The sequence below is a fragment of the Papaver somniferum genome, chromosome 8, assembly GCF_003573695.1.
Source record: "Papaver somniferum cultivar HN1 chromosome 8, ASM357369v1, whole genome shotgun sequence".
Classification (NCBI taxonomy): domain Eukaryota; kingdom Viridiplantae; phylum Streptophyta; class Magnoliopsida; order Ranunculales; family Papaveraceae; genus Papaver; species Papaver somniferum.
The window spans coordinates 148,234,002-148,254,440 of NC_039365.1; the positions used below are offsets into that span (position 1 = coordinate 148,234,002).

At 35.1% G+C, this 20,439-nt stretch overlaps 1 pseudogene; it reads left to right on the top strand.

Annotated features, from left to right (window-relative positions):
- Positions 1-926: 926 nt before the first annotated feature.
- LOC113303435 lies at positions 927-6,191 on the top strand (annotated as a pseudogene).
- The last annotated feature ends 14,248 nt before the right edge of the window (positions 6,192-20,439 follow it).

Here is a 20,439-nt window from a genome sequence, read left to right on the forward strand (position 1 = left end):
AACCAACAAAATGAAACTGATATGATCAGATCTAGTGAAGAAATTGACAAAAAAACATGATTATCCATATAGATCTGAACTATTTTTTAATAAAATAAATTAAACAATCAAACAAGGAGATCAAAACATAATCAAACATCCATTAAACTCTGAATATAACCGAATCAAAGAAGATATTTCAGTATTACATATACATACTCATGGATCGAACCCAAAAATCAATTAAAAAACGCGGTGCAACACAAACACACTCAGAGATCATACCAAATCGACGAAAGTAAACTCTTCCATTTTACTATCAACATCAGATCTAATACCTAAACATTAGATTTTGCTATAAACATGAAAATTTCTCTAATCCGAGAAGAAAAAAACCTAAATTAAAATAAGCTTTTGAAGAAGAAAGGAAAAATGAAAACCTAAACTATACAAACAGTAAGGAAGTGAACCTACAGATTAATCTTAGTTTGAGTTCACGAATTGATCAACACCTCAGAAGATCTTCATAGCCGGAGCTCTTCACCGAACCACAGATGAGAAAATGAAGAAGAAGAAGAAGAAGAATAGATCGAGAAAATGAAGAAGAAATGGATTTGGTTACTGCTTTTATATACTTGAGGGTGTTTTCGGTATTTAAAAATACGTCCCCATATGTTCCACATGTGTGCAGGACCAGGGCTTAAAAAATTGGGTCCATTTTTCTATTTTCTTTTTATTATGGACCTCCGATTACTGGGCTTTAGTGGGTGGACCTGCCACTCTAACCCTTGGCTATTTGGGCCTGAAACTCAGTTTCGCATGCTGCATATATGCAGCAGCAGCGTCCACTAGCCATAGCTACATTGTGGCCGCGGGTCCAAGAAAAAGAGCATCGTAGTGCTTGCTCTAACCCAACGCGAACATGGACTGCGATGCGCAAGAGATTCGTTACTGTTAAAACTTAAACCCTACTTCCAATATTCAGACTCTTAACTGGAAATAATTGAAAGTGGGTTCTTCTCGAATCCACCCAAAAGCAATGCTCTCTCGATTCATTTCTCGATCTTCTACTACTTATTCTTCTCATCTACGTTTTCTTACCCTAATTTCATCATCATCAAACCCTAATTCATTCATTTCCGCTTCTCCTTCTTCTTCTTCTTCTTCTTCTTCAAATCCCATTTCTCAAAACCCTAATGTGAATCCCTTCTTCCTTTCTCGATATTTCTCTAGTAATAATCGAAATGATAAAACAGACCCTAATTCAGCCTCAAATTTATGGAAACTAGGTACTGATGATAATAATGATGGAGATTCATTTTTTAGTAATATTAATGAATCTTGGGGTAAAGATTCTTCAGGAATTGGAGGAGATAATAGTGATTTTATTAGATCAAAGAAGAATAAGAAGAATGGTAGAAGTAGAACTAACAGTAACAATCTTCATGAAGATTCATTATTTACTGGTGGATTGTTAGATGATGATGAAAATTCGTGGGGTAAAAAGGATTCTTCTTCTGATTTCTTTGGAGATGTTATTAGTGGTGATGATGGTGCTGGTGGTAATAAAGCTTGGAGTTTTGTTTATGACGAAGAAGATGTGTTTAATTTGGGATTAGAAGAAGTGAGGAACCAAGAGCAATTACAATTATTAGATGATGGTAAGGAGATGGATGAGAATGAGAAGGCGGCAGCTAATGCGCTTCTTGAGATTGAGAAGAAAAATCTTCTTCAACAATTGAATGGTAAGTTTTAATCTTTTCGCGGCTTGTTTAATTTATGTTGTTTTTCTTGTTGTGGAATCTGTTGTTTGAGGTTCAAATTGTCATAAGGCGTGGAGTGAAACATCTCATTATGGATAGAATGATGAGCAGTTAGTTTTGGTTGAGAAGAGTATCGAAAATTAAAATTGTTTGTTTTGTCAAAGGTGCAGTATGCTAATCTTATAGAGGAAGCACTCATAGTTAGAAGAACAATTTTAAGTTATAGTTGCAGCTAGACAGGTCAAAGATTAGCAGTTGAACACTAGGATATTGCTGCTTCACAGTGACATATGGATTTGATAAAGGCAGTCATGAGTATAACTTGAGTTTCTCTAGGTGCATCAACTAGCAATGGTTACTATGCTATGGCAACATTGGAAGCAATTTAGGGCCTAAAAGTTAAGTTAGGACATTGTAATCAACCCAGGTTACGAATGGATTAAACAGGTAAGCTGATACTTAGCTTAATCTGCAGAAAGCTTGGATTGTTCTTGTTGATGTTCAACAAAGACTACAGTCTACAGATTCACCAACTATTAAATTTGTCAATGGTGCAATGCCCCATGATGCAGCCCCTGTAGTTAGTTTGCTCATCTACTTCACTTTGAAAACTGTTGTTATGGTTCTTGTATGGCAGCAATCCAGTGGCTGAGCTAGTTTGATTCTTCAAATTATGAGTATGTATGGGCACGACTATAACGCAGCAGTAACTTGAAAGTGCTGCATTCATCAAAAAAACATTTATTTATTGCAAAGAGTTATTGATCATGTTGAGGGATAAGATGGGATCAAGGTCAAATAAATAAGCCCGTTTCTGAATCAACGATTTGTTCCCTGAAATTTCAATGGTGCTCCAACCACTGCACGCAATTATCAAAATAAATTTCAATGGATAAAATAATCAAAATAAATTTCAACTTCATTGAAGTTTAGATACATATTTAAGATGTAGATAGGGGATACAGGTAAGTTTTGAGCTGTGAAATTGCAATTATCACCTATTTATCAAGCCACATTATCCTGTATTTTAGCGATTAGCAGAATCAGAACCAAAGTTAAGCATGAGCCTATCTGTTCAAAGGCTTGCAAAGTAGTGAACGTAGAGCCTTCTTTCAAGCACGATGAAATTAAAATGAAGAGATTCCACTAGGCCAGCAGGTAAAGCTCCAAGCCTCCAACGACTATTAAGAATTTTGTTCAGGGATATTTACACTCTGAAATGAAAAAAACAAGTCAATTCTAAAGTAATTAGCTATATAAGATCTTGGATTATGCATCAGATTAAGCTAATAACACTCATAGTACATAAATAAAGATCAAAAAAATACTTCCATTCTCAGATGACTTGTATGCATCAAGTGAAGATTAAATGTCTTTATTCAAGGATTGTTAGATAGCAGGCAAGGGTTTAAAGGAAGACAGTGAAAACTTATCTTCGATAAAAACTCCATTTGTGGTGTTTTTGTGTGAATTGGATGGATTTTGTAAAGTGTGTTCTAAAATTATCTATGAAGTTTTAATTTTTATGATGAAATTTCACTGTTTGTATCTTACTTCCATGAATTACATTAGCAGACAACAGCTCGTGTTTTGATCATGATGAATGTCTAGGTTATTGCAAATGTGAGCTAGGCAAGAATGTGGTTTGTGTAATTTAGAACTGGATATAATTCCCGCTTAGTCTTAGAGTTTGTTCGTATCATTGATGACCTCACTCGCCTTCCAAAAAAATTAAGCAAGAACATGTTATGTGCATGTATAACTAATCTTGACAAGGTTCTTGTTATATGAGTTAGGTCTAACGATACTGAAACCATGTTGTTAGCAAAACAGGGTAGTGCTGGTACTTGTTTCTTGTTGATTAGATCCATTTTAATTGGCAGGATAAGCCTCAATTGCACATGGTATACACTTGTGAGCTATTATTGGTCCCATACTGTACTACCATTCTAAGTATTAAGAACAATTTGGAAATGATACAAGGGTTATCTCTTGGGCTACTAATTCTCGCATCCTAAACCAACACTGATCATGGTGTTGACGGAAAATATAGTGGAGTGTAGATTATTTGTTTTCAAATTAGATATGGCACCATACAGTTTTAGCCTGTAAAATATATCCGGAACGGCAGCTTAAACTACTTGCGACCTACCCTGCTGGATAAACCTGTTAAGAATGGTTAAGAACTGAAAACATCAACAATCTTTTCTCCCAAGTCACTGGACCCTTAGATGTTTTTATTCTGTTAATATTCAGACACTGTCGGTGCGATTCTGGTGTTATAGGATTCATGGAAAGCATATAGCATACACTCATTAGTTAGTAGGTAAGGAAGATATCAGGACAAAATATGGCAATGTCCTGTTTTGAAAACATCATGCCATGTATCTCTTAAACTTTCTTATGCTAGTTGTTGTATCTTTTTTAATAATTTGGTTAGTAATTTTCAGCTAGGTTTTACTGTGGAAAGGTTCTCAAGTTTGAAACTACTAACGAAGAGATCATATTCTTTATTATCATTTGTAGGCCCAGACCGTGCTTTTGGTAACCTAATTGCTGCATCAGGCATAACTGAAGAGATGATAGAAAGTATGATTCTTCTGAAGGACTTGAAAGGTGTTTAGGGGTTGCACCCTTTAAGTGAGTTAAAAGATATGCCGAAGAATGAGAAAAGTGCAAGGAAATCCACGAATGCCGAGATAGAGCGCAGAAAACAAGAGGAAGTTGCCAAAGCACGAGTGAGGCAGGTTGATGACAAGGGAAGGGCTTATGGTACTGGAAGAAGGAATATAGCACGTGTCTGGGTCCAACCTGGGGATGGAAGGTTTAGTATCAATGACAAGTCATTTGACGTTTATTTTCCTATTCTTGACCATCGTGCGGCTATTCTTAGACCATTTTCTGAGACAAAGACCCTGGGCATTTGGGATGTTAAATGTACCGTGCAAGGCGGTGGTCTCTCAGGTAATGATTTGATTTCTGATTTTAAATCTTGATTAGGTTTAACTCTTTAATCTACAAGAATCTGCATTTGCTGACTTTAGTTTGTCTTGGAGAAGTGTGAAAAAGATGTTGGGGTTTTCTTATATTTAACAATTGTTGCATTTCATATTCTTAGTTGTCAAATGGGACCTTAGTGTCCTTAACCAACCCGAGTTTTTCTGTTAAACAGATGTATGTGATCACTAAACTGTGTATGCACATCTTCAAACTTCACAGTTGGAACTTATATGGAAGTATATACCCCTTACTCTTTTCCATCTACATAAGTTGTATACTATCGTGTGATCATTCTTCGAGTACACAACTTAAGTCGATGGAAGAGACCATGGTGTCTCTACCTACAGATAAGCTTTCATTTGTTGGAATTTAAAGATAGACATGCACGATTTAGTGCAGTAGCTGCATAAAAAGTTCAGATCAATTGATCCATATTTGATGTAATATTATCAATTGTCAGAAAAATGTAATTTGACTAGTGAAATGTCTCACAGATGTCAATTTTGTTACATGAGTTGGTGAAAAAGTATGCGTGAATTGTTGTTTGCAACATAAGCTGGTTAAACATTGTCTGATTTAGAATTGGTAGAATATGACAAAAGCAGTGAGATACTCTTAATCAGATACTGAATTCCCTTAAAACCCTATATGCTAACATTCATAACATCATTATTTGCTTTTTTCTTCTCTTTATTTTTGAGATCTTTAAAAAAATGTTTGTGGCAAAACAGGTCAAGTTGGAGCCATACAGTTGGGTATCAGTAGAGCCTTGCAAAACTGGGAGCCTAGCCTACGTCCATACCTTAAAACTGGTAAAGCTGCTGAACTGGACTTCATCATTTTCCTCCAATTTTTTCAGATTAAAACAACAAAATTAGTTAGTTGGATTTTTTTTTTCTCTGGTAGAACCGAATAATCCAACTGCAGGTGTAAGGTATTTGTTTTTCCATTGTATGATATTTGGAGCATTCCAACTAGTTCCTGACCGGTCATTTATCACGTCTTCTTGATCTTTTCTTTGCTATTAGCTAATGTTTCGTATATCATATTCCAGAGGGTTTCTTGACGAGGGACTCACGTGTGGTTGAAAGGAAGAAACCAGGAATGGCAAAGGCAAGAAAGAGCTTCCAATGGGTTAAGCGATGACAGAGCTGTCTTATGGACTAGGCCAGCTAGGCTGTTGCCTAGAGCCTCAATTTGTAGAGGCCCAAAAAAATTATTTTTCTTATTTTTTTATTGTACCATGTAAGTAGTGTTGCGACGTAGTGTCGACCTTTATTCTTGATCTTTTTAGCTGTTATTGAAAACCGTTTGTTTTATAACCGGTTTGTATTGCTTCCCAATTTCATTTAGTCATTATTTTATTTTTGTACACTTTTATATAAGAACATCAGAATTTACCATATTTATCATCATCCTTCCCTATATCACATTTACAAAAATTGGGTATCTTTATGATATATGGCATTTTTTTTCGCGACTGACCTGTAATTGATATCTTTATTTGTATTAGGGTTACTATTATCTTGTATTTTGATGTTTTTGTTATTCTTATAACATTTTGATTTGAATAAATTGAAATTGTTGATTGATAAAAGAAAAAAGAAAACTCTCCATTAGCCAAAAAAAAAAAAAAATTCTCTTTAAACTAATTTAAATATCCTCCTTCTCGGCAAGGCCATTTAAAATATAATGAACACCATTGACAAAAGATCATATTCTAACAAAGTCCCACTATTTTCTAAAGCATATTATATTAATCTAAACTAAAATGAAATAATATGTGAGTACGTTACCCTCACATTCATGGAGTCATCAATTATATATTGTCTTAAAAAGCGCGTATTTATATATATATACTAGGTATCACCCTGGGCTACGGTCGGGGCTCAATGTTTTTCGATTTTTGTTGGTTGTTTGGTCGGCCGGTCAGTATCCTCCCATAAAATTTAATGAGTCTGTAATGGTCGGGGCCGTATTTAGTTGGTCATGTCCCAGAATATATTGTGTAAGTTAGTCTGGTCATAGTAGCATGTTTAATTAGTCGGGTCATCTAGGATTTGAGCCTGTAGATTAATTGGGGCCTGCGGCGCGCCGTTTTGTTGGTCGGGTCAAATCAGCCGGGGCCTATGGCCCCGGCCGTGGATTAGAAAATCTAGAATCAAACATAATCCCAGCAATAAAATTAGCCGTGATTAGATTTAAATCTTGAGGGTTGAACCTATGGAATGAGGAAAGTTCCATATTGTGTCTGTTATTAGGAAACCGAAGTATGTACGAACAGCATGTTGATTTTGTTATACAAAAACAACGAAAATGCGAAGACTTTAGCAGAATACCATCACCAAATTTGTTCAAAATTTAATTGTATAGAAAAACTACTGATAATGTGATGAAAGAAGTATATATATAATGGTTAAAGCATAATTTAAAGGAAAGAAAAGATAGATGGAGGATAAATGCCTCTTACAATCCAACATGATTTGTAATTATGGGCGGTGGAAGGATGAGAACACGTTGAATATTCACGCACCGAAAAACCTAATTCGGTATTGTTTATAAACTGAACAAAAATTTAACTTTTTGTCGAATAATAAAATAAAATAAGTGTTTTTAGATGGTCGGCAGAGTCACACATATGGAATCCTCAATTATTTCCCAACTTGGTGGTCGGGCAAAGCCAAAGCTCAAAACCATGTCTAGCTTGCGATTAGTTTTGGTAAGGGCCGCGGCATAATTTAGATTTTTTTTTTAAGCATAGCATAATTTAGATTACTGCTGGTAGTGTTATTTTAAGAAATTGTATTATACTAAGAAACCGATTTACTGCTGGGAGTTGGTACCTTGACAATTACTTGGTACCGTGACAATATTAGGAAACAGGGTATCCAACACTGGAAAATATATCTGGTGAAGAAACCATGGTAAAACCATATGCATGTGCATGAGAACTCGTCAGTCATGGAAACAAAAGAAATCAAGGTCGTTGGACTACATAAATTACAAGCTGTATCACTTGAACTGCATAAGTTACCGGTTTAAACTTCAAGAGATGTCTCAGTTAGCTAAGGAATTCATGGGAGGGGAAAAAGAGAAATTATACATTTAATGAAGTCAAGAGTTGATATTGATGAGATGATTGATAACCCAATTGAAGAAATTTCTCAAATTGAAACTTGAGTAGTTTCTGCAATTCCTCATCTCTAATCTCTTCTTTCCAAAATCTTCCAATTTTAAAACATTGTTATGTTCCATCCTCGAACCCTGGAATTGAAGGAAAAGCCCAAAGAAAAATATGTTTAAGCATCAGCAAAACCAATGGCAGATCAAACATAAAATTAGACCTAGACCAAAACCAAATAACAATTACCTTTGATATAATTCACATGAATAGTTTTAGTATTGTGCAGTATAGAAGTATTCATGTTAGCGTTAACAGAGATCAAATTTCTTGTTAGAATTTCTACAGCTTCTCTTTACATTGGTACAGGAAAAAAATGGTGTCTTTGTTTCAATCGAATTCCGATCTCCAATTCAGTGAATATCCATATCCACTTCAAATTCTACCTCTAACCCTTTGTAAACATCAGTACTCATGGCAGCGATGCAGTGGAAGTAAGCTGGTAATGGTTCAGGCTTTCTTTCAAACACTTTGTGTGTCTTTCAATTAGTTGTATTGTTTCTCTATTTAGGGCTCGATTAAGTTACTCTAAATCGATTCCCCTGCAAAGAATTCGCACCCGAAGCAATCCCCCCATATCTCTCGATCATATATGGAGAATCTGAACCCAAAACAAACCCATAATGGCTTAATCAGGCTATCGAGATTTTAGGACTCACACTTCTTCCTTATCTACTGCCAGTAAAGATAGATACAGAAACAAAGAACTGGAGAAGATGCCAATCAAGTTGTAGTCGTACATGGCAAGACTTCTTATATATATATAGAGAGCGTGGACCAAAGAACCCAAAGCACGGATTAGGAAATCCGATTGATTTCGGTGTTTGTCCAATAAACGGAAACTGGATGTTCGGCCCTTCTTAAGAAACAGAGTTTTGTCTTCCAATCCAACGCTCTAAAATAAAAGTGCTGTGAGTTTTCGTAGGAAACCCAAGGGATCCGGCGGACGTCTATATAGAACATATAACAAATCGATCCGCCCCGTAGGATGATGAAATCGATGGTCGGATTTATCAGTCTACACAAACACCACTTCTTTTTATAGTATTAAAAAAGCACGTATTTATATATATACTAGGATATTACCCGTGCCGTAATGGTCCGGGTTTTGATTCTTGTGTTGGTGTGTTGCTTTTTTTTTTTTTGAGAATTAAATGACTCATGCGAACAAATCTGACTCATAAGATGTTATCTCCTTAGTTTATGCTCACAGAGTCGTAAACCTCAACATTAAGGACAATTTAGACTCCTAACATGCACCCAGTTCGCTCAATTTAGACTCCTAACATGCACGATGCATCACTGAATGGGCCAATTTGGACTCATTCACGTTTTTATCTGTAACAAATGCCTTTTGTTCCTTTGTAATTACTTGTTTAATGTAGAAATTGTATATGTGTTCATAAGACTATACAGTTCAGGTATTATTCGTACACATACAAAAAGATAATGCAATAATGGCTAGCCATATGGGACCAAAGCAGTCATAATGGTGGAATAATCCTTTATATTTTATTAGGGTGCACTTAAATCCGTTGTATAGATTTATAGATTTTCTCTTCCCATTTTCAGATACGTATAAAAAAAATCTTTCAACGACTCGGAACTGGTGCATTTACAGCTGATATCAACTTGCATTTATATATCCTTGAGGACATATTTCATCCAATAAAGACTAAAAAAAATGCCGACATGTGATGACCAAATCAACTTTGTGGCGACAGATTTTAAGGAAACTTTTTCAAATGAATCAGTTAAACTTCGTTTATTTGACAAAGAAGATGCTAAGTAGAAGAACTAAGAGGTGACCACTGATCATTTATCATTAGCTTAGAAAAATACAAAACTTGTGCACTTTTTTTACCGGGAAAACTAAGTATAAAAAGCTTACAATTGTTGGCAAAACTTATTGCAGAGAAACATAGCTAGATGATGGTGATGATGTGGGTTTAGAATCGATTTTGAGTCGGGTATCGATAACATGTCTTCAAACTGGCAAGATAGATGTTGCAGTTTCAACTCCAAGTCTGCAAACTGGGTGAAACAGAATTTTGTAAGGGGAACGCATGCAACATAGGGATCCAAAGAGTTCACAGTTGTTTTCCACCTACAAAATTCCCTTTAATCACTGTTGATCCGACAAAAATTAATTTATTCAATGCTCAAATGCACTTTGTCAAAAGAATACAAACTCCTTTCTCAAATTTGCTTATTAAACTTCCAAATGTGATGTTCCTGGGGATAACTATGTGCAACTTCTCTCCTGAATAAGTGAAAGTCACGGTATATAAATAATTCACATACTCACATAACACCCGACATCTGATGATTAAAGGAAAAATCAAAGGAAAATGGTGAAAGAAAACCCACATTACCGCAACCCATTTAAGGTGTTGAATTTCCCAACTCTTCTCATTTCCCTCCAGTCCTATCACAGCTTCCCGCGTATTGCAATATTCGAATTGTAGAAACTATCTCATAAAATCCAAATTTTCTAACTCCTCCAATTCCATGAAACCTCAAACTATAAACATCAAAGAAAGGTTTTACATAGAATGCACAATAAAAAAAACTAAATCAATGAGTAGTCAGTTGGAATACGTTTGTAACAAATAAGAAATACAACATAAAATTCCTCAAATAATGCATCTTATAATCAAAAATGCATCAAACATAAGCATATTACTAATTAAGTCTCTATTGGGATTAAAAATCAACTAACCGCTTCAAGTATGATCATGGGATGCAACACCACCACCTGATTGTTTTAATTATTTCCAACTAATAGAAAATTGAAGTTAGTTTAGCTTGGATAATTGGAGTACGAGGACCTGTTTTCTACCCCAACATCAGCCACCATTCAAGCTGCATTAACCCTCACACAAACAAACAACCTCTCTTTAAGTGTAACGAAAATTATTTTCATTTGCGGCAATAACCAACCATCGTCCATGAAATTTGTGGCAATAGATAATTTATTAGCTCATCTCCCTAATTATACCAAAAAACCTACAGGAACCAAAATTAAAAACCAACATTTATGGAAGTCATATGTCACTTGGCGAAAGTTCAAAGAGATCTCTAGCTATTTATATACCTCATGAAAATTATACTATGGAGAAGTTATACGAATCAAACTTCCAATGCTTATTACATATTGGTTCTTTTGTTCTACATATTTTTCATATAAGGATCATCTAAGATAATATTTACGGTGATATATGAACGTGCATGGAGCGTAGAACATAGATAGCCAAATGACTCAAGTATGTAGCTAGGTTACTTATGTGACATCCCACGATCAGAATACCATTTTGGAGGCCCTGTGATACTGCTCGATATTCCTGAAAATCGTTGTTTTGCATGAGCTTCTAATTACTTACAATTAGTAGATGGGAATTTCGACAATGGTGATGCATGGTAATCCTCAAAATTCTCACAAGATACTGAACTCATCATCTCAAAGGCATTTTCTGGTTCACCATAGTCAATCTATGAATGCCATTTTTAGTTTGCCTTTGAATGAAAATGGGACAATGAACCTGGGAAAATTGAGCATATAACCTTCACAAATGGAGTAAGGCACGTTATACAAAATCTGCAAAAAGAAACCATGGAAATCTTGGAGAATGAGGTATACTATATTTTTCACCAGAAATAATCATAAAATTTGGTGTGCGATCGTTGCAAGGAAGAGCTTAAAATTGTCTCAAGTATAACTTGTCATCAAGGTAATTACACTAAACTTTGTTATGAAGAAACCAAAATTGTCTCATTATGAGAACACAATACCAAGAAAGCAAGACACATTTGGATTGGACACAAATCAACTCAAAATTAAAATCTTTGGAGAAGTGACCACAATCTCTTTGCCATCCTCTTTCAACTTTTATCGAAGATAGTTTTAGTTATCGAAATTAACAAACCAACACAACTTTGCTCTTCAAAAGATGATAAAGAACAAACTCAAATTTACTTTATTAACAAAACAACATTTTTGAATCTATTAATTAATTGGTCAATTCGACTCTATAAAATTCTATCTCAGTATACCCACTATACCCACTAAAGCATAACTGGTGAGCGAGAAAATTATTCCAGAATCAAAATAGATATTCTCCATTAATATATGGAAAAAACCAATGATAAAAAATATGGGCAGCAAATGGTAATGACAGAAACTAAGACTATGCCTTGTAATTGTTACATAAAAGCCCTAGATGCGAGTAGCACAAAACAACACAATCTAGGGTTCTGCCATCAATAAAAGAAAATTATTTAATGGCAGTACCACTTCTCCTAAAGGAATTATATCAATCGTGATCAAGGTATACTTTCTGAATCTTCAAGTTACATAACGGAAGCGCATTTGTAAGAGAAATGAATCAAAGCCAAAGTATTAAGATTGCAGAAGTTAATCATACCTGAAAGGAAGAAATATTTTGATTGCATCCACTTAGACGCTGAAATCTCATTTATATTTTAAGCTATTGCGTTCAATTCCACTTTCTCATAGTATGTGAGTGGTTTAAATGCTATATCAACGAAATTGAGAATCAAATTGAAACCAAAGTTCATAAATGTTTTACTTCCTACATCTTAAACTTTTTTATTAGGCCAGAATTCAATTGACATTACCTAATGGGATGCTTTGCTGTGCACCAACAAAAATATGCAAAAAAAAAATCAGAATCAATGAATATTTTGTGGTAAAGCACCAAATAAAACTAACAAAATGTACAACATAAAAATCGAAATTAGAAGATTTTTTCTTGGAATTTCCAAATAAAATACGCAGAGACTCAGAACACACCGAAACCATAGCATCCAATCTGAGGTTTTATTAGTACATAGGTAGATTACTTTCATGGATTTATTGATAACCCCGCTGATAAAACTTAAGAATTCACTAATGATAAGATGCAACCGAAAGCAAAAGTCTTCGATCACAATGTATAATTTTTTATTGTAAATTACCTGTACATGAAAATCCTCTTTGATTAATTTCTCTAACCCAAACACCAAATAATTAATACTGAAAAATGAAAATACAAAGCCATATATTAAAGACCTGCACAAATAAGCTTTACACATGTGAAGTAACACATTAATCAAATATGGGTAGTTGGATGTTGATATAAATGATTTACCTGAGATGAATGGTTTCTCAGCGTAATATGCAATTATACATCAAGAAATTCGCAAAAACAACTAAACCAAAGAAAAATAAAAACGTCCAGAAAATCAAACTCACGAAGCATCAACAACGTAATCTTGAAAGAAAACGATTTAGAAAGAAACTGAGACCCCTCAGAAGAATAACCTCTTTTTAACATCTCTAGAAATTTATTAAGAGAAATAATGGACCTGTTGATGAGGATTTTTTTTTGTTCTATAACGTATGAAAATCCGATAGATATTAGATGGTAAATGGTAATGGGGATTTTTGATATGCATAACTGATGAAAATTGAATGAAGAAAAAACCAAAGTGAAACCTACCCGAAGCACTGCTGAGACGTAGGATCAGCGCGTGAAAAAGGGAAACATTTTCAGCCACCATTTGTCTTTTGCAAAGAGAGTAATTTGAAATAAATCCTAACCCGTCGATCCCTCAAAATGACACAATCAAGACCGTTGGATCGGGAAAAACACATTTGTTTTTGTAAGAATGATATTCCTAAAGGTGGTTTCAAATAATCCCCGATAACTTCTGTCTACTGTCCTATTTGCTAGTGCAAAGCCCGCCTAGTTCGCCTCTCTATACATGTAGTGTGTTGTATGATGTTGAAAGGATTGCAGTATGTCTCTCATTTTGATCATATGCCACAAATACCATTCTGTCTTGATCCTTCTGATGATGAAATTGACTAGCTTTTCTGAGTCAGATTTTTGTCTATCGTATGTTGTTGTTCTAACCACCATAAGTATGCTCCATATATCTCAACTAAAATAGTTATTATTCCCAGAGGTTGTGACATGGCTACGATCATGGTAGTTGAGAAATTCCTGCAGAAAATTCTCACTATTAGTTTGATGTTACAACTAAAAGAAAAAATATGTACAATAAAAGTTATCAAAATTAGAAAAAACCAAAACGTCAAGTATCAAGTATTTGAAATCAAGATCTCTTTCTCGCAACTGAACAAAGATTACTGAACTTGGTCATCCATTTAGATCAAAAGTACTTTGTGATGCATATCAAAGCAATTAAGAGGAACAAGAAAAACACAGTTTTTTTGTTTATCTGATTTAATTTCGTATTTAGAGATACACTTTATGCTATTAGAGAGATTTTAGTAAATATGAGATCGATCCATCAAGAATTGGATGAATAGGTTATTTTAACTGCGATTTAGGGCTTGTTTTTGACGGGGACACCATCGTAGGTTGAACTCAAGGATTTCACCAGAAAAATGCATGTTCATTTTCCTTTGCAAGCATGCTTCCCAAGCATGTTTCCTTAAGTGTATTGCCATACTTAGTTTTTCATCGTTGTAACTTACCATTGTTCCACGAAGGGTGTAATATCTTAAAGGATGGTGTTGATGTATATTGGTATGCATCACTGGCTTCCGAGTACCGTCCAGGCATAATGCATGCCTTGGAATTGCGCAAAGACCGTTGCAAGCTTATTTCGGCTTCCTTACTTCGCTTTGGCATTGAGAAGAAAGCATACAGTAGTCTTGCTCGATCCAAGGGTGTATCATTCAGGCTCATCAAGCACGGAAATAATCATCTATTGCATCGTAATACCGAGCCAGGTGATACGAGTTACCAAAATATCCCAATCATATCCCCAATTAGATGATATGAGCGACAAAATGTTGGACCACTGGTGCTGCAACTAATTGTGGCTGCCTACGTAACCTACAAAGAAGGGATTCAGGACAAGCAACTAAATTAATCCAAATTGTATTGCAAGGCCAAAGTCCAAGCATAGCCTAGTCCGTTTATGCCAAATGGTCTTCTGAAAATGCTAAGCAAGAATATGCATCATTGGCCTTTTCTTCATTTTGTCGTGATGGTGGATCCTTAGTTTCTCAATGCCGCAATAATTATGCTTAAGCATCAAGAAGTTCTTTCGAGTAAGTAACGCGCCATAATGATGCTTTCGCATCATATACGCATTATCGACTAAGTTTTGAATATTACCAGTGCATCTACGCTATATGCACCTTCAACCAACTACCCCTCTCTATATATGTCTTATTGACATTTTTATAACTAAAAAGTTGGGAACTAGTTGACATGCTTGATTCACTATTGATGGTCGTTTCTCCATGCATCCTGCACAATGCGCCATGGTGGTGCAAAATACAGTTTTGGCCCGACGGCCAACTTGAATGACACGTCATCATGATATAATATCGCACTCGGCCAGTCACCCAACGGAGTGATGCGCCATGATGGTGCAACATTTCCTCGGGCATCCACCACTGACGTGATGCACCATGATAATGCGATATTATCTCTTGGTCAATATAACCTGCGTAATGCACCATGATGATGTAGGTTACGTAATGCGATATTATCCCTGTGATACTGCTCGATATTCCTGAAAATCGTTGTTTTGCATGAGCTTCTAATTACTTACAATTAGTAGATGGGAATTTCGACAATGGTGATGCATGGTAATCCTCAAAATTATCACAAGATACTGAACTCATCATCTCAAAGGCATTTTCTGGTTCACCATAGTCAATCTATGAATGCTATTTTTAGTTTTCATTTGAATGAAAATGGGACAATGAACCTGGAAAATTTGAGCATATAACCTTCACAAATGGAGTAAGGCACGTTATACAAAATCTGCAAAAAGAAACCATGGAAATCTTGGAGAATGAGGTATACTATATTTTTCACCAGAAATAATCATAAAATTTGGTGTGCGATCGTTGCAAGGAAGAGCTTAAAATTGTCTCAAGTATAACTTGTCATCAAGGTAATTACACTAACCTTTGTTATGAAGAAACCAAAATTGTCTCATTATGAGAACACAATACCAAGAAAGCAAGACACATTTGGATTGAACACAAAATCAACTCAAAATTAAAATCTTTGGAGCAGTGACCACAATCTCTTTGCCATCCTCTTTCAACTTTTATCGAAGATAGTTTTAGTTACCGAAATTAAAAAACCAACACAACTTTGCTCTTCAAAAGATGATAAAGAACAAACTCAAATTTACTTTATTAACAAAACAACACTTTTGGATCTATTAATTAATTGGTCAATTCGACTCTATAAAATTCTATCTCAGTATACCCACTATACCCACTAAAGCATAACTGGTGAGCGAGAAAATTATTCCAATATCAAAATAGATATTCTCCATTAATATATGGAAAAAACTAATGATAAAAAATATGGGCAGCAAATGGTAATGACAGAAACTAAGACTATGCCTTGTAATTGTTACATAAAAGCCCTAGATGCGAGTAGCACAAAACAACACAATCTAGGGCTCTGCCATCAACAAAAGAAAATTATTTAATGGCAGTACCACTTCTTGATGAGTGCTAAAAAGTGCATATTTATATATATTTTTCTTGGCATTTAACTCATCTTTTGTGCGTTAATTCTACATTTTATCCCATATTCTGTATTTTCATTGTTTTCAAGAATAAATATTTTTCTTACTTAATTTTATATTTTTAGGTAATAAATAAAGTTTGGATGAATTGCGGAGCGAAAAGAGCAGCAAAGTAGTGAAAAGCCGGAAGAAATTACGCAAGGAAGCCGCAAAGAATGGTGCGCATAAACCCAAAAGACTAGAAATGGGCTCAAGAAGGAAGATTTGTTCTTAAAGAAGATATGGGCTTGGCATACCCAAGGCCCAAAACCCTTACCCAAACCCATTTTCTATATCCATAACCGCCTCCATTCTCAGACGTTAGATGGGATTACATAGAAATCCTACGGTCTCTCCTTCATCATGCATCAAAATCTGAAGTCCTTGTCAAACACCATAGCTCTTAAATTCCAAGCCTTCAGATTAGATTGCATTTGAATCCTACGGTCGCTCCTATGCATGTGCATCAAATCTCGATACTTCCGTTTAACACTACATCACCTAATTCCATCTCGCACCGTTGATTTCGTTGTATCACACAATCCAACGGTCGCTACTAGCCTCATCATTTATCGCCGTTGGATCATTCTATCAGCTTCATATCCACGGCTAAGAATCGCAAGACATCGAAACTTGATGATCCGCATCACACCGAATCTACCTTACCCTATTTCCCAAACAAAACCAAAAGAAAACCCAAATCGTTTTCTTCTCCAGCCGACCTTCATCTTCTTCACCCCCATACCCCGTCTGCAACTGCACCACCTCCATCAACTCCACCATCTCTCCCACCTCACCTCTGCAGTACTATCACATCTTCACCAAACCGGACACGACCCATCCCCCTAATTCGAAGTGCTTTAACCCCTCTCACCAACTGACCTAGGTGAGGGTTGATAAAACACCTCAAATTAGGGAGCAATTGCATCAATAGGCGCATGGATAAGAACAGGAAACAGAGATGAAGCATGGGTCAAGGCGAAATCAGAGAGTTGGTGAGTAAATTTCGGATTTTCAAAACCCTAATTTCAAAATTAGGGTTCACAAAAATTGGGTATTTTGTATGCTATAAATAGAGAGTGTGTAGAGCAATTTCGGGGTGATCTTGGTTAGCCGAGATACCCCCAAATTTGGGTTAATCACTGTTTAATTTTAGTTTTAATTTTCAATTTAATATTTAGGGTTCTTCAATTTCTGTTCATGTTTGTTCTTTGCTGTTTAATTCCATCTTTCAATTTTTGTTTCTCACATGTTAGTTAGTTTAATTTCCTGTTTAAAACTTGACGAGGCCCTAGCCCTGTTGTGTAGTATTCCTGAATGTTAAGCAAGTTTGAATGAACTTAGTTTAGTGACATATCACTCTCACAATGTATGCCTAGTATACTTTGTAGTTAGGTTCATGAGCTGTTGATAAGCTGCAACTGAAGCTGAATTCATAATCTTTTGACTAGTTGTACCTTAGAAAGACAATTAGTGCTTTGGAAATAATAGAACATAGTTGAGTTTAACATGTCTATAGGAGAATGCATAGCTTAAGCTAGGGTGAATTCAAACCCCTAGTTCTCACCTATTTCATCCATAACATCTTCACTCATCCACCTTCACTGTCCACTTTTATTTTTCTGTTTTCCTTCAATTTTTTTCTCTTGTTCCATTGCTGTCTCTACAGCCCATCAATTGTCCACTGTGGTGTTAATAACACCACACAACCTCACTGTTCACTGCCCCTAAGAACAAGTTAGCAAAAGAAGCAAGAAACCAAAAATAGCAATATATGCCCACCTTGTCCCTGTGGACAAACCCTGCTTGCACACTCACTGCAACTGACCCTGTGCACTTGCAGGTATCATTTCTGTGACTCTTTTAGAGAGCCACCACTTCTCCTAAAGGAATTCTATCAATCATGATCAAGGTATACTTTCTGAATCTTCAAGTTACATAACGGAAGCGCATTTGTAAGAGAAATGAATCAAAGCCAAAGTATTAAGATTGCAGAAGTTAATCATACCTGAAAGGAAGAAATTATTTTGATTGCATCCACTTATACGCTGAAATCTCATTTCTATTTTAAGCTATTGCATTCAATTCCACTTTCTCATAGTATGTGAGTGGTTTAAATGTTATATCAACGAAATTGAGAATCAAATTGAAACCAAAGTTCATCAGTGTTTTACTTCCTACATCTTAACCTTTTTTATTAGGCCAGAATTCAATTGACATTACCTAATGGGATGCTTTGCTGTGCACCAACAAAAATATGCAAAAACAAAATCAGAATCAATGAATATTTTGTGGTAAAGCACCAAATAAAACTAACAAAATGTACAACATAAAAATCGAAATTAGAAGATTTTTTCTTGGAATTTCCAAATAAAATACGCAGAGACTCAGAACACACCGAAACCTTAGCATCCAATCTGAGGTTTTATTAGTACATAGGTAGATTACTTTCATGGATTTATTGATAACCCCACTGATAAAACTTAAGAATTCACTAATGATAAGATGCAACCGAAAGCAAAAGTCTTCGATCACAATGTATAATTTTTTATTGTAAATTACCTGTACATGAAGATCCTCTTTGATTAATTTCTCTAACCCAAACACCAAATAATTAATACTGAAAAATGAAAATACAAAGCCATATATTAAAGACCTGCACAAATAAGCTTTACACATGTTAAGTAACACATTAATCAAATATGGGTAGTTGGATGTTGATATAAATGATTTACCTGAGATGAATGGTTTCTCAGCGTAATATGCAATTATACATCAAGAAATTCGCAAAAACAACTAAACCAAAGAAAAATAAAAAAAAAAAAAAAAAAAACGTCCAAAAAAAAACGAACAAAAAAAAAAAACGATTTAGAAAGAAATGAGACCCCTCATAAGAATAACCTCTTTTTAACATCTCTAGAAATTTATTAAGAGAAATAATGGACCTGTTGATGAGGATTTTTTTTTGTTCTATAACGTATGAAAATCCGATAGAGATTAGATGGTAAATGGTAATGGGGATTGAATGAAGAAAAAACCAAAGTGAAACCTACCCGAAGCACTGCTGAGACGTAGGATCAGCGCGTGAAAAAGGGAAACATTTTCAGCCACCATTTGTCTTTTGCAAAGAGAGTAATTTGAAATAAATTTTAACCCGTCGATCCCTCAAAATGACACAATCAAGACCGTTGGATCGGGAAAAACACATTTGTTTTTGTAAGAATGATATTCCTAAAGGTGGTTTCAAATAATCCCCGATAACTTCTGTCTACTGTCCTATTTGCTAGTGCAAAGCCCGCCTAGTTCGCCTCTCTATACATGTAGTGTGTTGTATGATGTTGAAAGGATTGCAGTATGTCTCTCATTTTGATCATATGCCACAAATACCATTCTGTCTTGATCCTTCTGATGATGAAATTGACTAGCTTTTCTGAGTCAGATTTTTGTCTATCGTATGTTGTTGTTCTAACCACCATAAGTATGCTCCATATATCTCAACTAAAATAGTTATTATTCCCAGAGGTTGTGACATGGCTACTATCATGGTAGTTGAGAAATTCCTGCAGAAAATTCTCACTATTAGTTTGATGTTACAACTAAAAGAAAAAATATGTACAATAAAAGTTATCAAAATTAGAAAAAACCAAAACGTCAAGTATCAAGTATTTGAAATCAAGATCTCTTTCTCGCAACTGAACAAAGATTACTGAACTTGGTTATCCATTTAGATCAAAAGTACTTTGTGATGCATATCAAAGCAATTAAGAGGAACAAGAAAAACACAGTTTTTTTGTTTATCTGATTTATTTTCGTATTTAGAGATACACTTTATGCTATTAGAGAGCTTTTAGTAAATATGAGATCAATCCATCAAGAATTGGATGAATAGGTTATTTTAACTGCGATTTAGGGCTTGTTTTTGACGGGGACACCATCGTAGGT